The sequence below is a fragment of the Struthio camelus genome, chromosome 17 (assembly GCF_040807025.1).
Source record: "Struthio camelus isolate bStrCam1 chromosome 17, bStrCam1.hap1, whole genome shotgun sequence".
Classification (NCBI taxonomy): Eukaryota; Metazoa; Chordata; class Aves; order Struthioniformes; family Struthionidae; genus Struthio; species Struthio camelus.
This window is the reverse complement of record NC_090958.1, coordinates 18,742,575-18,759,648: the sequence shown is the minus strand read 5'-3', so window position 1 is coordinate 18,759,648 and position 17,074 is coordinate 18,742,575. Positions and strand designations below refer to the sequence as shown.

General features: G+C 62.5%; 1 protein-coding gene across 14 annotated transcripts in view; it reads left to right on the top strand.

The window, feature by feature from the left end:
• The window catches only part of CMKLR1 (chemerin chemokine-like receptor 1), an 80,910-nt gene that overhangs the window by 53,157 nt on the left and 10,679 nt on the right, over positions 1 to 17,074 (top strand). For 2 of the 14 annotated variants that reach the window (XM_068911042.1, XM_068911041.1), the window contains exon 1: positions 10,488 to 10,946. The exons of 4 other annotated variants lie outside the window; for them this stretch is intronic. The gene's annotated coding sequence lies outside the window, so the exon portion shown is untranslated. Of the gene's footprint in view, positions 1 to 10,484; positions 10,947 to 15,801; positions 16,137 to 16,506; positions 16,954 to 17,074 lie in introns of those variants that run through there. 8 more of the 14 variants (XM_068911040.1, XM_068911039.1, XM_068911043.1 and 5 more) reach the window with 7 other exon arrangements.

The following is a 17,074-nucleotide window of genomic DNA, read 5'->3' as shown; positions in this document are numbered from 1 at the left end:
GTTTATGATAGTAAATTCCTGTAACAAAGGACGTGGCAATACATTAAATCTCTGAATATTTATGGAAAACTGCTAGATGTTTTTTTTCCAGATTTATAGTGATGTCCCAAGGTGAAAAAGTAATTTTATATTCACCATTAATCTTGTACAACAAAACACATGGCGAGGATCCTGTGGGGAATTCAAATTAATTGATAGCGGCATTAGGAACTAATACGTAACCCTCAGCGAGCAGCAGAAGTCTGTTATGCTCTTCTCTTCCTTTACTCTGCCGCGCGTCGGGCAGTAACGTGTGCTCCCGGCCTCTAAAACCCCGCTCTGGGGACGGGGCTGAGCTGCTGGGGACGGCGATGGGGACAGGGACGAGGATGGGGGACAGGGATGGGGCTGAGCTGCTGGGGACAGGGGACAGGGATGGGGACAGGAACGGGGCTGTGCTGCCAGGGACAGGATGGGGACAGGGACAGGGATGGGGCTGAGCTGCTGGGGACAGGGATGGAGATGGGGACAGGGACGGGGATGGGGCTGAGCCACTGGGGACGGGGATGGGGACAGGGATGGGGATGGGGACAGGGACAGGGATGGGGCTGAGCTGCTGGGGACAGGGGACAGGGATGGAGATGGGGACAGGGACAGGGATGGGGCTGAGCTGCTGGGGACAGGGATGGGGATGGGGACAGGGACAGGGATGGGACTGAGCTGCTGGGGACGGGGATGGGGACAGGGATGGGGATGGGGACAGGGACAGGGATGAGGCTGAGCTGCTGGGGACAGGGATGGGGACAGGGATGGGGATGGGGACAGGGATAGGGATGAGGCTGAGCTGCTGGAGACAGGGATGGGGATGGGGACAGGGACAGGGATGGGACTGAGCTGCTGGGGACGGGGATGGGGACAGGGATGGGGATGGGAATGGGGACAGGGACAGGGATGGGGCTGAGCTGCTGGGGACAGGGATGGAGATGGGGACAGGGACAGGGCTGAGCCACTGGGGATGGAGATGGGGACAGGGATGGGGACAGGGCCGAGCTGCTGGGGACGGGGACGGGGCTGGGGACAGGAGCCAGTCACCTCCCCCGTAGCCTGGCAGAGGAGCGCGTTCCCCGTCCTGAGTCAGAGGGCACCGAGCAGGGTGCTGCCAGGGTTTCAGCTACGCTAAAATTGAGGTTAAACATGAGGAAAGTATTTCCAAGTCTCCCACGACTTGTTTCTCAAGAGCTCTTTCTCTTCTGCCCGAAACCCCACCTTTCACAGTCATTTGTTCCAGAAATGCCTTGTTTCTCCGTCTCCACCACATCCTAACGGGCCAGCAGCTGAGGAGATGACTTTTTCATCCGAATGAAATATTTGCAGAAAGTCATCATCGTGGCTGTGATTTTCTGTTTCTTTGGTGGGAAAAAAAACAAACTAATTTTCCCTTTATTAGCAAAAAATCCAACCGGAACCAGAATCTCTTTGTTCTTTGAAACAGGCATTTTCTTCTTCTGTAAACATTTTTAATCATGGATTTTTGTTGTTAGCTTCATCTGTGTTGTAAAAGACCGGACACTTTGAGGAGAAGTTCAAAGAACCTTTTTTCTAAAAAAATGCCATACTAAGCTGTTCATGCTTTCAACCCACTAAGACCACTAACCGCTGAGACCTCGAGCCTGCAGATGTGCCTGATGATGCAGATGTCACCTGTTTCTACGGGACCCGCACACGGAGGACATGGGCGAAGCTGTGGAGGTTTATAAACACGGTTGAAGCGCGTTTCCGGCTCTCCGGCGCGGGGGCTCTCCAGCGGCGGCCGCAAGAGCCCGGTAACGCAAACCGGCGGAGGCTGGAGAGAGCCGGGGCGAGCCGGGGCGCTCCTGGCCGCAGAAAGCAGCCGGCCCCGCTGCCTCGGCCAGCAGGACCGACGCGAGGACGACACGCTCTTTGGGACCGCGCTCAAGGAGGAAAACGGCTCCCCCTCGCCCTCGGCCCCTCTGCAGCCGCGCCAAGCTCATCCCCGGTGCTGGCTCTGGCGGCGGTACTTATTTCTTCAAAACGCGTGTTGTTCACCGGCGGGTCGCCAGCAGGCGGTACTCGTCTCCAAAGGCCTGCAAACAACCACTAACCGTTTGTTCCTGGCGCCCGGGACGAGGGCGGCCGAGCGGGGCTCGGACGGGCCCTTTCCGCTGAAGGGGAGCTCAGGCAGCCGCTTCCCCTGCCCGGCACGGGCCCCCGCGGTGCGCAGGCGTCGTTTCCCGGCCAGCAGGACGACCTGCCTCGCGAGGGCCCTGGGAGCTGAGCCTTCGGCCCGCCGGCTCCTCGAGCTTTGCAGACACCCGTGGGCGGCCGGAGCTTAAAGCCGCTGCCCGCCCTCCCCGGCGTTTTGCCTTCTGCCCGCCAGCTCCTCTTTCACTGCCGGCCCTCCGGCGGCAACTCGCGCTCCCCAGGGCCGAGGAGAAGAAGCCTCGCCTGAGGTCGCGTGCTGTTTTGCTCCGCAAAGTCTCTTTGCCATCCCAGGGCCCTTGGAGGAGAGCGTTTGGTGAGGCTGCTTGCGGCCCGCCGCGGGATCGGGCAGGCGGAGGCGACCGGCGGGAGGGAAGACCCGGCGCCTCGTGGCTCGGCGCAGCCGGAAACCCCGGCCGGCGGGTCCTCGCCCTCCCTGCCGCCGCCGCGTCGCTCGGACCCAGCCGTCGCTGCCCCGAAACGCGGCCGCCCCGGGGGGCCCCGGTGCCGCGCGGCGGCGGCCGGAGCTGGCTGCAAAAGGGAACCGTCCCGGGCGCCGCGACTGAGTTGCGGGCTCAGACCGGGCTGCGGCGCCTCCTCGCTCGCGGCCGCCGGGTGACGGCTGGCGGGCAGGGAGGTGGGATTTTTTTCCCGAGCGTCGTAACCCCTTTTGCTGCAGCCCCTGCACCTCCCACCAGGCTGGGCCGGTCCATCCCCGCTTCTGCTGTGCCTCTCCCCAAATATACCCTTAGGCCGGCGAAGGGGGCGAACACGAGCGACAGGCGCAGCGCGCCTTTACCTAGATTTATCATCTGTGCTGTGCTTGAACTTTACGGCGAGCCTACAGCCTCCTCCGCTGCAGGCTTATCCCGAAGCGTCTCTCGGAGCCTGTGATTTACCGACAGCGGATCAGCTGTGTCCTTACTGCCGCTGGCGGCCGGGCCGTTAAATTTCCAGAGATTAAAAACATGATGGAGCATATAAATGACGGCGCTGGCTGGAACGAGCTGTCCCCCGACGCCGGGGCGGCGCCGCAGCCGCCTTCTCCTGGGGATGGGACCTGCAGCCTCGGGCGACCGGCGCTCTCTCTGCCTCGCGGTAACGCGCCGGGGCGGGGGGAGAGGCAAGAAAGAGAGAGCGAGCCTTTGGGGGAAATGCCGTCCTTGGAAGAGAAATAAAAAGCATTTTCTTCCCGGGGCCGATCTGCGCCCGTCCGCTGGTGGCGGCCCGAGGCGAGCAGGAGAGCAGCAGCGCCCCGCTCCCGCCGGGCCGCTCCGGGCGTCCCGGGGCCACGGCAGCGGCGGGGCCGGGCGCGGGTCCCCGAGCGGAGGGCGCGGGGCGCCTCGCCGGCACCTCCCGCCGGCCGAGGCCTCTGGGCGCCTCGCTAGAGCCTGCGGCATCCGCGCGCCTCCTCCACCTTCTCCTTCCCGCTCCATCCTCCGGCGCTGCCGTATCCAACACGACCTCCCAGCACGGACTTGAAGGTGGCTTTTCTGCCACCTCCGCTCTTCAGCGTCCTCCCCCGTGCACAGGCGTAAGGGTACGAGGCAGTTTTTAGCCCGCTATCCTAAATAAATGAAGAGCGTGCACCGGCACAGCATCCGTGCATCCACCTCTTACTTTCTCCCTCCCACCAAGCTTTTAAGTCTTTTTGCCGGTTGAACCCCACGTGACAAAGACGAAGAGGTCTCAAAGATAGCAAGCGCCAGCGAGGTGTGGAAGTAGGTGGGAGAGGAGGGAGGGGAAAGGCTCTCCCTAGTGCCACCCCGCCGGGAAAGGGTGACCCGTGAGCTCAGCCCCCCAACCCGTTAGACAGCCGAGCAGCCACACCAAGAGAAAGGCACAGAAGTTGGGCGTCGTACCACCCCGTGGGGCGGTGGGGGGGGTCCACCTGTGATCAGCCTGTAAGAGTAAGGGGCTTAGGTGCGAGATTTAAAATGCACTAAATAACTCTATTCTTCCCAGGCTGGAGTGCTTAAAGCAAAAATCCCTTGACAGATCAGCTGTGTTTTAGTGAGTAATTTACCCTTTTGTATCCTTAGTAATTAATCTCCCTGGAAAGGCACAGCATGTGCTAATTAACCCTGCAGACCTTAATAAGGAGGGCGTAGTCTCTCCCAAGCACTGGTGGTTGTCCCTGGCAATGAAGTTAGTTGGGAAGTTGGTGCTCAGCCAGCGCAGGCTCTTGCAGAGGGCTGGTGCTGTGCCAGCCTTGCAGGGCTGTGACAGCGGGGGCTCATGGCATGTTGCTGCTACTGTGGTTCCTGCCCAGCCAAAGGGCCAGGAGGCAGCTTGGAGATGCCACGTGGAGGGGTGAAGCTTGAATGAGGTAGGAGAGACCATCTGTGAACGTCCCTCTGTGAAGATGACCTGAAATGGAGCTGGGTCAAGGATTTCTGCTCTGCTTAAAGGCTCCCAAACCTGTGGCTGGGCTGCAAGCCCAGGCTTAGCGCAGCTTTCCATGGGGTGAGGTTGAGTGGCTTGAGGTCATGTGTGAAGGTACTTTGGTGGGGGCAGGTGCTGCTGGCAATGCCTTGCCCCAGGCTGTGGGCTCATCCCCAGGGGATGGATCTCCAGGGGACCTCTCTTCCTTGTCCCAGGGCCAGGGTGGTATCTGGTGTTGCTGCTGTCTGTGTTTCCTAGGGCCTCACTGTGCTGTGCAGAAGTTGTAGTTTGCCTGTGTGGTATCTGTTGCATGTTTGGGCTGGTAGATGAGCCTGGGAATAGTAGGACTATCCATGAATATCAAACCCCAGGATCTCTGTTTGTCTTTCTGATCCCTCACTAAAGGGTTATTGAACATGTGACTGATTGCAGAGAGGGTTGGGTTTTTTTTAATACCTTCAAAAAAGGCAGCACCCACAGTATTAGCAGAGAAGGGGCAAACACAGATCTGGGTGGATGCCGAAGGAGCACAAGATTTCATTAAATGATAGATGATGGATGGCTCAGAGCGATGCCTGTCTGGAATACGAGAGCAGCTTGGTGTCTTCGCAGCAGGGATTGAGAGGAGGGCACATGCTTTCATCCAGCCTGGTGCCGCCAGCGTGGCCCTACTGTCACCCACCCGTGGGAGCTAGCACGTGGGCTGGGCACGTGGCTCCCACCAGGCCTGCCTCTGCCCCGGCCCCCAGCGCAGACCCCGCTGCGGGGAGCGAAGCGCTGCCTTCCGCCTGCCTGTGCGTGTGCTCCCGAGGTCGGGGCTCACCGCGGTGGTGAGACTGAAGTCCAGGCAGCCACAGTGTTTAAGGGTGGGGGACCCTGGGAAAAAAAAAAAAACAGTCCAGTCACTTTGCAATGGCTGCTGAGTCAAACTGCAGGAATTTAGGACTAAGCCTTGCTTAAAAGAAATCCGGACTAAAAATTAGTAAATGCACAGTTTGGACATACAACAGCCCTTAACTCTGCCCCAGCAGTTGGAGATCACGTGAGCCTGGCTTCTGTTTTGATGCCAGGCTCGTTATCAGACTAATTGGCCTCCTTGGCAGATGCTGCCCGGCGGGTGTATGTGGAAGCGGGCAGATCGGACTGGGAAACGCTCCCCTGGGACGTTTGCCAGCAGGACGGGGCTGGCAATGCCTGTCGTGTTGGGGGCTGGCTGGCTCGGCACCGTGGCCCGCTGCGGAGGGAAGTCTGCTTTCCTGCAGGGCCACGGGGCTGGGGGCAGAGCAGGCGGGGAGGGAGGCCGGCCCGCTGCAGAGCACGCTGGCTTAGCCCCGTGCCCCCTCGGCCGGGCCCTGGGTGTTGGTGCCACCCCAGACTCGCTGTTGGGGCGAGGAAGCCCCAAGGGGGCTCAGCATCCCATGGGCCCTGCCTTAACTTGCCTTAACGTCTTGGCCCCTGAAAGAGGCTCCTGGGAGCTAGGGAGGAGGGAGAGACTCACCAGGGAGCACGGCTGGATCCGACTCTCCTAAGCGCTGGTCTCCCTGCCCGTTGGAGACCGAGCTCTGGCTTCCGCCGGGATACGGTGCAGAGGAAGAGCCTCCGCTCGTAAATTTGCGGCAGGGTGATGTCCTGCCTGTCATCCGCCGGGGGGGCTTGAAGGCAAGAAACAAGTTACTTGATAATGCAGAAAAGGATGTCCTGTGCTGAGGTTTTAAAATAAAACAAACTGCCCGTGCCTGGCAATCCCTCATGCTCTGTGCCCGGAACTTCAAATGGCGCTTGACAGCTCCCGCATAAATCGGAAACGGCCAATAAATCACCCGGTGTGTGAGCGTGGATCACGGCCGCGCGGTCGTCCTCGTGGTGCAGGTGAGCTGAGCAACTCGCGTGAGGAGCCGAGCTTTAATTTGGCATCGTGGCAGACCTTTGCCGCGAGGCCCTGGCACAAGGAGCCCTGGCGCTCTGCAGTCGCGGCATCGCCGCTGCGGCCGTGCCCGGGGCGGGAGGGCGGCTGCCCGGCAGTGCCGCAGCAGCTCCACCGAGCCGCACGCTGGCCCAGCTCCGCTGGACGTGAGGACGGGGCTCGAGGCCGGATGCGACCCGCAGCGCCTGCGCTCTCTCTCCAGCCTGTTCTGGGGTGGAAAGCGGCAGGCAGCAGCCGGCGCACCGCGGTCTCTGCGGTGCCAGGGACGGGGCAGGCTGGTGCTGCCCCGCCAGGGCCACACTGGTGGGGAGCTGCCCGCTCCGGGAGCGTTTGCAACCTGTCACTTCTGTGTCGCACTGGCCTCACTTGCAAGCAGAGCTCTTTGGGCACCGAGGGTGATGAATTACTGCGTTGGCGGCAGAGCTGGGCAGCGCTGTGCCCGTCAGGTGCATCGCTCTCCTGGCGTGTGCCGGTTTTGTTTCTGAGTGCGTCTCGAGTACCTAACTCGCTCCTCTGTAGAGCCCTTGGGGATGCTTTGAATGCAAAAGGTGCTATATAATCAAATGTTGATATATTAGCTTTAAAGATCCCTCTTTTGCATGGCATTATAGGCCCAATGTGGGCCAAAGGAGTGTTTACCTTGTATTTATGACCCTGGCTCCCCTGCTTAATGGGAGTGTTCCCTGCCAGCACGGAGCCTGACTACAGATGCAGATTCGGCGCAGGCTGAATTAACTGCCTGCCATAAAAGCCAGTGTGCGGTGACGGCCGAGGTGGTATTGTTAGCGCAACAGGGCGGAAAATCCTCCTCTCCCCTGGAGAGAGACTGATTTCAGCCTAGCCTTTTCCTGGCTGGGTCAAGGGTTTCTGAAGCTATTGCCAAATCTCAGCCTGGATTTGAAAATACAAATAGTCTCTAGCATGGACAGGGAACACTATGCTTTCAAAGGGTAGCAGGGACACCTGCTAGCGTGAAATCTTCCAGCTGATGCCTAGCATCCCATTCCCGGCCTTGAGGAGCATGCTGCAATCTGCAGGCCCCTGGCACTGCAGGATGGCAAAGTCAATCTAGCACTGGACCCCAGTGAAATGCTTTGGTTCGAAATGATTGTGGTGGCGTCTGCAGTCTCATTTCCACTGCTTTTGCTTTGATCCCTCTTTTCTACCTGCACATTTGCCTAGAATAGGATGTCCAGTACTGATTTTTGTGCTTACACCCAGGCAGGAGGCAGAGGGCTCTGCTTGGTACCAAAGCCATCTCGAGAGCAATTAGCGGAGGAATGGGTGGCTGTGCAGACTGTCTGATCAGCATCTGCTGGAGGGATCCAGTGCTATTTTGGGACAGATGAGCCGCCAGCAGGCTTGGCTGCAGAGGGGCGCCTTTGGCTCCATCTCCTCTTCCAGGAGGGCTTTCCACCTGCATTGAAACCTTGGCTTGGTCACTGAAGTGAGTCTCTCTGGCCTTGCCAAGAGGAGCTGTTCTCACTCCAGGGGAGATGTGCTCAGCCTGAGGCGGAAGGTGCTCTTTGCTCCCTAGGGAGCACCTGGAGGTGGCTGGAGCCTTCCCTTGCTAAGGAAATGCACCCACGGGATGCAAGTATGTGTTCTCAGGAGGAGCACTGGCTGTGTACGTACGTGTGAGCTCAGCCTCCTGCAGAACCTCCTGGCCGTTGTAGCACAGGATGGCAGGAGCCTGCTGAAGCTCATCTCTTGGGCCAAACCTGGGGAGCGACCAGCATGGGAGGCATGCCGGTCTTGGCATGAGCTTGTGTGCAGATCTGCACTTTACCTTGCAGGATGGACTGAGTCTTCTAGTGTTTTGCTGCCTTTAGCATCTTTAGGTCTGTGGGTAAATTTGGGGTTTTGCCTTGCGGTGGCCCTGCCTGCCCCTCTGACTGCTGCACTGAGCAGCAGGGCCAGCTCCCAGATAGCAGGGGTCACCTGGGAGCCTGCCCGGCTCCAGGAGGGAAAGCCGGGCAACCGAGATCAACTGCTAATTATGTGTGTAATCAGCCTCTAAGGAAAGGGTTGGATGGATTTGGTTCTAATTAAAACTAATCTGCCTTGCGTCCCACAGGAGAGAAGCGGCATGTCATGGCAGCCGCCCTCAACGCAGCCTGCAGCTGCGTGGCCGTGGCGTGGGAAGCCGTGGACTTGCAGTGTCTGTCCAGGGCCAGTCCCATGGGTGGCTTTCTGTAGCAGCATTGGGGTCTGGCCTTGGTGTCACTCATTACACAGCAGGACAGAAAAGACCCACTGAACCGGGTCAGAAAGAAGTGGTGGGCTCATCCTCCCCCCAAGCTGGGGGGGTTTATTTGCCCCTTGTGTCGGGGCCTCCCCAGGGAGGTTTCCCTGCCGTGGGGCTGACCTCCTCCCGCAGCTCAGTGCTGAGCCCAGGCTTCCTGCGGGCCGGGGCTGCTCGTGCCTGTCGTGCGGCAGGATGGCAAGTCGGGTGACTCTCTGGTGCTGAATGGCTGTCACAGGAGGACACCAGCCTGCCCCTTCCTCGTTAGCCTTTCCCAGCTTCTGGCAATTGCCCCATGCTGCGGCTTTGCAGCAACGGCCAACTCATCGATATTTGGCTGGCCTTTCCCACGCTGTCCCACTCTCCCGTTTACCTGGGGGGTTTATTACAGCTATGAAGGGATGGAGGCTTCAAGGACTTGGCTACAGTGCCCTCTAAATCCCTCTTGGTGGCTGCGTGATGGGAGAGGGATGCTCGGGCTGGCTTGGCTGGGCCGCAGTTTGTCCCGTGCTTCTTGTCCGAGTCCTGCAGCAGCCCTGCCTTGTGCTACTGGCCTCACCACCGGTGCTGTGCACAGGGGGCTTAGACCTGACCCGTTCTGGCTGTGTGTTCCTGCTGCCCCAGCGCCCACCGCCGGCCCTGCTCCTGGCCGTGCCGGCACCCGAGGCCACCGCTTGCCAGTGGGCCCTGCAGAGGCACCAAAATAACTCTTCACTGCCGCGCATGTCTTCAGCTGCAGACGTTTACCTTGGCCAGAGACCAGTTCTGCATGTCAACTATGCTGTGAAAGCCTAAGTAACCTTCACAAACCTCTTCTGACTGAAGAAAACTAGCAATTTATGGGAAACGACTCTCTTCCCTGGGATGTGATTCCAGCTTCGCTTGGCCCATGGTGCTGGGAATGTTCATCGCCCACCGAGTTGGAGCTCTGAAGTCATGGAAAGGCCATGGCGGCCCAGCCTGGTGGGTGGCTCCTCTCCCCCGGCTGTCCTCGAGCTGAGGGTGGCCAGTGGGGCTCTTCCATCACTCTGGGGTCTCTCCAGCTTCTCCTGGAGAGACAAGATCCTGGACGTGGCGGGTGCCCTGAGCTCACCCTCTGACCATGGCCTGATCCCTTTGCTCAAGCCGAAGGGATTGTTAATGAAGCACCTCTCCCTTTGCTCGTGAGATGGGACCAGCCTTCCCTCCTGCTCCTGGAGGTCCTGGCTGGACTGTGAAGCAACTCGGCAATGGGCTGAGCTGCTAAGCCTGCTGTGATGGTTGGCTGCAATTGCTAATGAGGATGATGAGTTGAGCCCTGTTCCCACAGGGAAACACAAAAATCACTGCCTCATACAGCAAAGAAACATCCCTGGGTGGGGATTTATGGCTGTGCTTGAGCTGGGCAGCTCGTCTGGAGATGGGAGCCTCAGTAGCTCCCTGTTGCTCCCATGGGACCCCCTCCCCTGCTTTCTGGCTCCCCTCCCCGCAGGGCTCTGCCGGGGATGGCAGAGCAGAGGCTGCCAAAACCCAGCTTCCCTCACCCGAGCCCTTGCAGCGAACATCCACATCCCCTTTTCTGCTTCGTTTCTCAGCAAGAAACGCAGGGGATGTGAAAGCTGAAGACACCTGCCATGGGCAGCAGTGCTGCAATAGTCTGTTTAATTAGGCTTGTTCCCTCTGTCCTCACAGCTGTGTCGTTGGGCTTCGTTTCAGCCCTGTTCGTTAGCAGCTGGCAGGAGCCCGCAGGCCCTGTGAGGGGAAACGGGCGCTGGGGAGCGGGTTTGGGGGCAGCTCGTCCTGTCCCATCCCACCGCGGAGGGGTGGCTCTGCGCTCGCCTGGGCACGCGCCGCTGCCGAGGCGTTGGGATGGCGAGGAGCTGCCCGGGCGCTGCCTTCCCTGCGTTCAAGCTGAGGCTTTTGCAAAGTTAGAAAGCTCATGTTGGGCTTCTCGGGGCCAGGGAAGGGTGCGGGGGGCGGCCGGGGAGCTCGTGTCTCACCGGGCCGTCGCCGTCCCGGCAGCGATGGTGCGGCCGCCGGCCCGCTCTCTTCTCTCCCCGGCTTGCTCCTCGAGGAGGCTGCAGGGAATCATCTCCTTGAGGCTCTGAGCCGAATTTGTCTGAAATTGTCCAACACGCTTAAAATTCGCAGGAGGAAGCGGAGGTGCGCGAGGCTGCCAACTTCTCCTGCCCGAGCCCCGTGCCCCCCGGGAAGGTGGGTTAAAACGGGCCGTGCGAGAGCTTGGCGGGGGGGAGCCGGGGAGCAGAGACAAACGGCGCAGGACTGAGGACATCTGGCAGAGAGCGGAGGGAGGGAGGGGGAAGGCGCCCGAACGCCGGAGCCGCAGCGGAGGCAGCGCCCCGGCCCGCGCGCCGCCGGAGCGGGGAGGGGGTCGGTGCCGAAAGGGAACCTCGGAGCAGCAGCCGCGCTCCGGCGGGGAGCGGAGCAGGGCAGGGGCGCGCCGGGCGCCGAGCCGGGAGGCTCCCGTCCTTGCCCCTTTTCCCAGGCTTGGGGAGGGAGCAACGCAAACCCCGGGAAAAGAGGGAGCCTCTCCTGAAGGCGAACGCTTTTGGAGTAAAATTTGCATTCGGGCATTGCGACGCTTGCTGCTCCTCGGAGCCGCCGGGGCAGCAGCGGGATGCGGAGGTGCCCCGCTCCTTGGAGCGTCTCCCTCCCCGGCGGCACCGGCGCCGCTCGCCCTGGCAGCGCGTCCCCAGCGCGCGCCGGGCAGCCCCGGGCGGCTGCAGCCGGCAGCGCCGTTCCCAGCGCGTGGGACTGGAGCGGCTTTTGGCAGCGTCGTCGGAGCCCGGCCGTGGCTGCGCGGACGCCGTGTCGGCTTCCTTGTTTGGTTGCTATTTATAAGGCAGGAGTTGCACAAGGTTGGAACTGTTTTTTCCGTGATTGTATCAAATCAGCGAAACATGTAAAGCGACCAGTCTCTTTGACATCCTGTATGTGGGCTTTTTATTTTTGCAATGATCTTTCCTTTCCACTCGGCTCGCAAAGCGGTAATGGGCCGCGTAGCCTGTTACTGCAGCAGGCCGTGAAGCGGAGAGCGCGGGGGATGCGCTCCCGTGTGCGGCACGCGGGAAACGGCCTCCGATCTCTGCAGGGATGCGAGGGGGTCACAGAGCGTCTTGGGAGGCTCTCTTCAGGGCATGAAGATGCAAAAAGGCCACGGTCCTGCAGCTCCAAGGCCACGCGCAGAGTCCTGCCTCGCTGCCGCCCTTGTCCCCGCGCGCCTCGAACGACGGCGCCCGCGTGCGGCCTAGGCTCATGCGTGGTCTGTGCGTTGGCTGACGGCCTTTTGTTATAAGCCTTAAAAAAAGGGTAATTTATGTCTGTCTTTCTTGGCTTGATGCCTACTCTCACGCCCGGATCTCCAGCTGGGATGATGCCGCTCCTCTGGCCGCGTCCGTCCGGTCGGATGTGATGCTGCTCAGCCAAAATGCAGCTCCGAGTGCTGTGGGTGAAGAAACTACAGAGCTGAGCTATGTAGAGCACAGGCTGAGCCGTGTCAGCTCAGAAGATGGTTGCAAGCCGGTTAAGAGGCCGCTTACCCGTGCTGGGATAGCAGTCCAGCCTGCGTGTCATCTTGACGTCCCGGCTCCGAGGGGCGAGACCGGTCCCTGCCTGCTCCTGGCCTTCACCTGCCCCTTTCGCGTTGCAGTAACGGAAAGAAAAGACTCGTTTCGGGGCCGCGTGGGCTTCTCCTTTCTTGGCCCTGGTCGTCCCGGCTTGGTCCTCCCGGGGCTGTGCGCGGCGAGGAGGGACGCGGTGCCGGGAGCTGCAGCGCCCAGAGCCCGAGGTGCCGCTGAAGAGGCCGGACTCGGTCACCCTGTGAGGGGCGGCGGAGCAGCGGGACGAAAAAAGGAAAAGCACCTCTTGCGTTTTCTTCCACGTTAGGAGGGTGACGTCTGCTTGAAGATGACTCAGGCGGGTTTTCACCCGAGAGAGGGAGGGAGCGCCCGCGGGCGCCGGCGGCGCGCAGCCCGGCGCGAAGCGGGATGCCGCAGCCTCTCGCCCCGGCCCAGCGGCGCTGGGAGGTTTCGAAAAAGCCTCGCCAGCAGCCGCGACGCAGCGAGCCGCTGAACCGCCGGCGCGCGGCAGGAGGGAAGGAAACGGGGACAAACCGCCCTGGTGCAACGCCGCAGGAGAGGAGCTGGCCCGAAAGCCGGCGGGCGTCACCGCGGCGGGCAGCCCGCTCGCTCCTCGGGCCGGGGCTTTGTCCTTCCCCCCCTCTCCTCCAGCCGGCGTTTTCGGGAGGGAGCCGGGGGCGTCCCTGCCCGGCCCCGACCTGCGCCTTGCCGTGCTGGGTGCAGCGGGGCTCCGATTTGGGTGTTTGTCCCCTCTCCTCCTCCCGCTCCCGCCAGTTTTTAATCCCGGGGATGTTTGACCGTCCTGTTGCGCCCCGTTGCGAGCGGTGCTCGGGCGCTGCCGCGGCGCCGCTGGCTGATCTCCATCCTTGGGAGCGCTTGGGGCGTTGGGGCCGCGCGGCCCGGTCGGCCCCGGGGTCTGGAGACGCGAAGCAGGGCCGGGAGGCAGGCGAGCGGGGCGCCTGGGTCAGCAGGAGCGCGGGGCCGGGAGGCGAGCGTGCCGCGTCCGCCCGCGGCTTTGTCCTCCTGCTCAGCCCTGCCGGCCGCGCCGAGTCGCCCACCGCCGGGCCCTTTCTGCGAGGTCGCCGGTCCCGGCACGGGCCGTGGCCGCGCTGCCTTCGCTGGCTGCTGCTGGCAGCCGTCCCCTGCCCGAGCGGCGCTCAGCTGCGTTGCTTAGAGTGAAAACCCCAAATCGCGTAGTGTGCATCTCTGGGCAAACATTCGGGATGCAACGTTTTGTCCCGAGTCGGCATGTCTTCACCTTCCCAGAGCAGCCTTTGCCGGCCGCGGGCAGGGACCGTCCACGGCCGAGCGTCCCCGCGCGTGCCCCCGGCGCCCCGCCACGCCGCCCCGGCGGCGCTTTCCGGCGAGGCTGGCGGGCTCGCACCGTCCCGTCCCGTCCCGTCCCGCGAGCGGGAACTGCCAAGGTCGCGCATCCTTCTGGGTTTGAGTCTTTCCAGGATTTGCATGCTTCCCTCACGTCCTGCGAGATGCAGCAAAGCCGGGACAGCGCGCTCGTCCTCCGGTCCTCCCGCCGCGTCGGCAGAGCCCGCGGCTGGCTCCCCGCCAGCTCGGCCAGGCGCTGCCAGATGTATTTCCCTGCTGATAGCAACAACTCAGTCAAACAGTTCAGCTGGCACCGAGAGCTCGGGCCTGATCCAGGAGACGGTCCACAGTAGCGCTGTTTGACTCAGAGCGCATCGAAGGAGAGAAAGTTAGCTTGCCTTTCCCCCTCCCCTCCACTTCATTGCCTCGGCTCGCAGGACTCTTTGAGGGCCTGTCACCTTCCTAGAAGTTTGCCGAGAAGATCTGCTCCCCCTGCGACGCGGCTTGGCCCCCGTCCATAGCGAACAGGCAGAGGTCTACCTGCTCCCTCGTCGCTTCCAGAAACACGTCTCCAGCAGATTGCGTGCGTGTTGCCGATGAATAAACGGAGTATTTGGGGGGTAGAGCAGGCGCTTGCCGACACGCTGGCTGGGGTATGGCCTGGGGAGAGCTGATGCGTGCCTGCCTGGGAGGCAGCTCTCTTTTCAATTCCTGCTCCCTGAGCTTGTGACTGCTTTTAAAGAAAAGAACAGTCCCCAGTACCTTGATTTATGAACTTTCTTTCTGCTGGGGCGAGGGGTTGTGCCGCGCCTCACGTGCCACCACCGTCAGCCAAATGGAGGTGAACGGACCGGGAGACAGGGGAGTTGAGGACATCGCCAATGTTGCAAGCTCAGCTCTGAACTGGCTGTTGGGTGGCGCGAAGAAGTTTGGTCCTTCGGTGCCGGGGTGCACGCTGCGCTTGGCCGGGTCCCTCTCCAGGAAGGATCCCAGCCTGGTGGCAGGAGGCGGCACTAGGTGACGGTGCTGGTTTGTCCTGAACCAACAATTCCTGCGATTCCTGCTCCTCTCCCTCATTGCATCCTGCCAGCAGGAGGAAGGCAAAATGGGGGGCATCTCCCTCAAAGCTCCCTGTCCTTCCAAGGCAGCGGCCTTGCACCCAAAATGGGGGGAACCAAACCCTTCGGCAGCGATGGCTCTTAGCGCTGGAAATGTTGGGCCTGGGCCTGGAGAGGCGCTGGGAGGGTCCCTCGCGCCGGGCTGCGGCTGCGAGCGTGCGTCCCCGTCCCCGTTATCTTCTGTAACGCCTTTGGTGTTCCTCACCCGGCTGCGCGGTCGCGGTCCCCGAGCTGCTGCGGAGGCCGGGCCCGGGGCGCGGGGTTTGGCAGCAGTTAGGGAGCGCTGGGGGAAGGCAGGGGGAGGAAAAGGGAGTTTCTCCACGCCACATCAAACCCTGGCTTATCCGAACCTCCGGTTCGGCGTGGGTGGAGGCTGCACCGTTCGACACCCAGAAACCGGGGACTCCCCCGGGGGAAACTTCGGGGCCGCCTGTCCCGTTGGGGCTGTGTTCCCGCGGCCTCGGGCGTGAAATCTGGCCCCGCAGCGCCCGCTCGCCCACCTGCTGCCGGCACCCCTGCACGTGCGAGCGGGGCCGGCGGCCGCCGCGGGCTCTTCCCGCGAGCCGGGGCTGCGGCCGGGGGGGGGGGCGGGGGGGGGGAAGGATGCTTCGAAACAGCTGCTCGCTCCTGATGGTAATAAAAGGCATCGGAGAAAACAGCCCGGAAAGAGCAGAAGCGCCGTTTGGAAGCCAGATTTCAAGAAGGGAAGTGAGTCAACGTCTTGGAAGTAGTTGGGGGCGGTGGGAGGACGGGCGAGGGGGAGCCCGCGGCGGCGAGCGGCGGGCCGACCCGCTCCGGCGCGGGCTGCGGCGCCCCGTCCGGCGATGGCACCGCGCGGGCGCTCGGCCCCGAGCCCTGCGGCCCGCGGCAGCCCTCGGCCGGCGGAGCCGCCAGCCCCGGGGCGCTGGGGGCCGGCCGGCCCGGCGGCCGCGCGGGAAGCCGCCCGTTCCGTCCTCGCCGTGGGTCGCAGCAGGATCCCAGCCAGCTTTCCTAGCTCGCGACGTTACACCCTCTCCCAGCTGTTGCTCGCGGAGCGAAGTGCCAAGAAACCCCAAGCGATGCCGCGGTGGCTCCTTCCCCCTCCCCTTTCCCTTAAAACCCGCTGGGTGAGGCGCTGCGCGCGCGCGTGTCTCCCTGGACACGGGTGTCTGCTAGGATATGAGAGCGTGTTTGCTCTCCGGGAAGGGCTCGGCGGCGCACGGGAGGCACCAGCCTTGCTTTAAGCCTTCCTCCTGTGCGGAGCAGCTCCTCTTCCTCCCCGGCTGAGCCCACCGGGGCGGCCGGGGACCCCGGACTTCATCCCTGCTGGCGCAGCGCGGCGGCGGCGGCTCCGGGCGGAGGTGCGGGACCGCCCGAGGCAGCAGGTATTTTCCCTATGGAAAGGGTGGGAAAGGGGCAGGAGGCGGGAGCAAGGGGGGCTGAGCCGCCCTTGCCCCCCTGCCCACCCAGCTTTTTTCTGCAACACTTTTTGCCCTGGTTCAGGGGTTTTCTTTTGTTGTTTTTTTTTTTAAATTTTTCCTTCCCCAGGCAAAACCTGCTGCTCCTTTTCTCCCGCTCCTCCCAGGAGCAAAATCGACGGCAGCCGGCTGCAGCCCGTGCCGGCCCGTCTCGCAGTCAGGGTCTCTGCGCCCGTCCGGGTTTGGAAAGGGCTCGGCCGCGCGGGGGCAAGGGCTGTCTCAGCCGAGCCGAGCGGCGCGGCCGGTCCCGTCGCGCGCTGCCGTGACGGCCGCGGGCCGCCCGGGCTGGCGGATCGCTGCTTCGTGCAGGCGTCCGGCTTTGCGCTTCCCTGCCGCCTCGCAGCAGAAGTGGAGGAGCCTCTTCTCCTTTCCCCCGGCCCGGCTCCCTCCGAACGCGGCGCGTCAGCAAATTTTCTCATGATTCGACCTTTGGGTGATTTTGTAACATGCCGTTATGCAAAGACAGGGCTCGTATCGGGGGTCCAATTCCTGTTTTTCAGCTTTGGCCTTCCTCTGCCCAGCCCGGGCTGGCGCAAGCCGGCTCCGCGCGGGGCTGGGGACCGCGGCGCCGCGGCCGTCCTGCCCCTCCGCGCGCGGGAGCGCGTCCCCAGCCAAGAGGCTCAGCGTCAGCCGGGACATCGCGGCGGCCGTCGCGCAACCTGCTCCGAGCAAACCGGCATCTCTTCCTGCTGCGGGGCTGAGGCCGAGCAGCAGCAGCGCACTGGTGCGTGATGCTCCTGGCTGGCGTGCGGGGGGCAGGATCTCGGCCCGGCGCGCGTGCCGTCTGTTAACCGCGGCCGTCCTTCTGCGCAGGCGTGCAGGGAGCCGTTCTCCCTGGCCGGCGG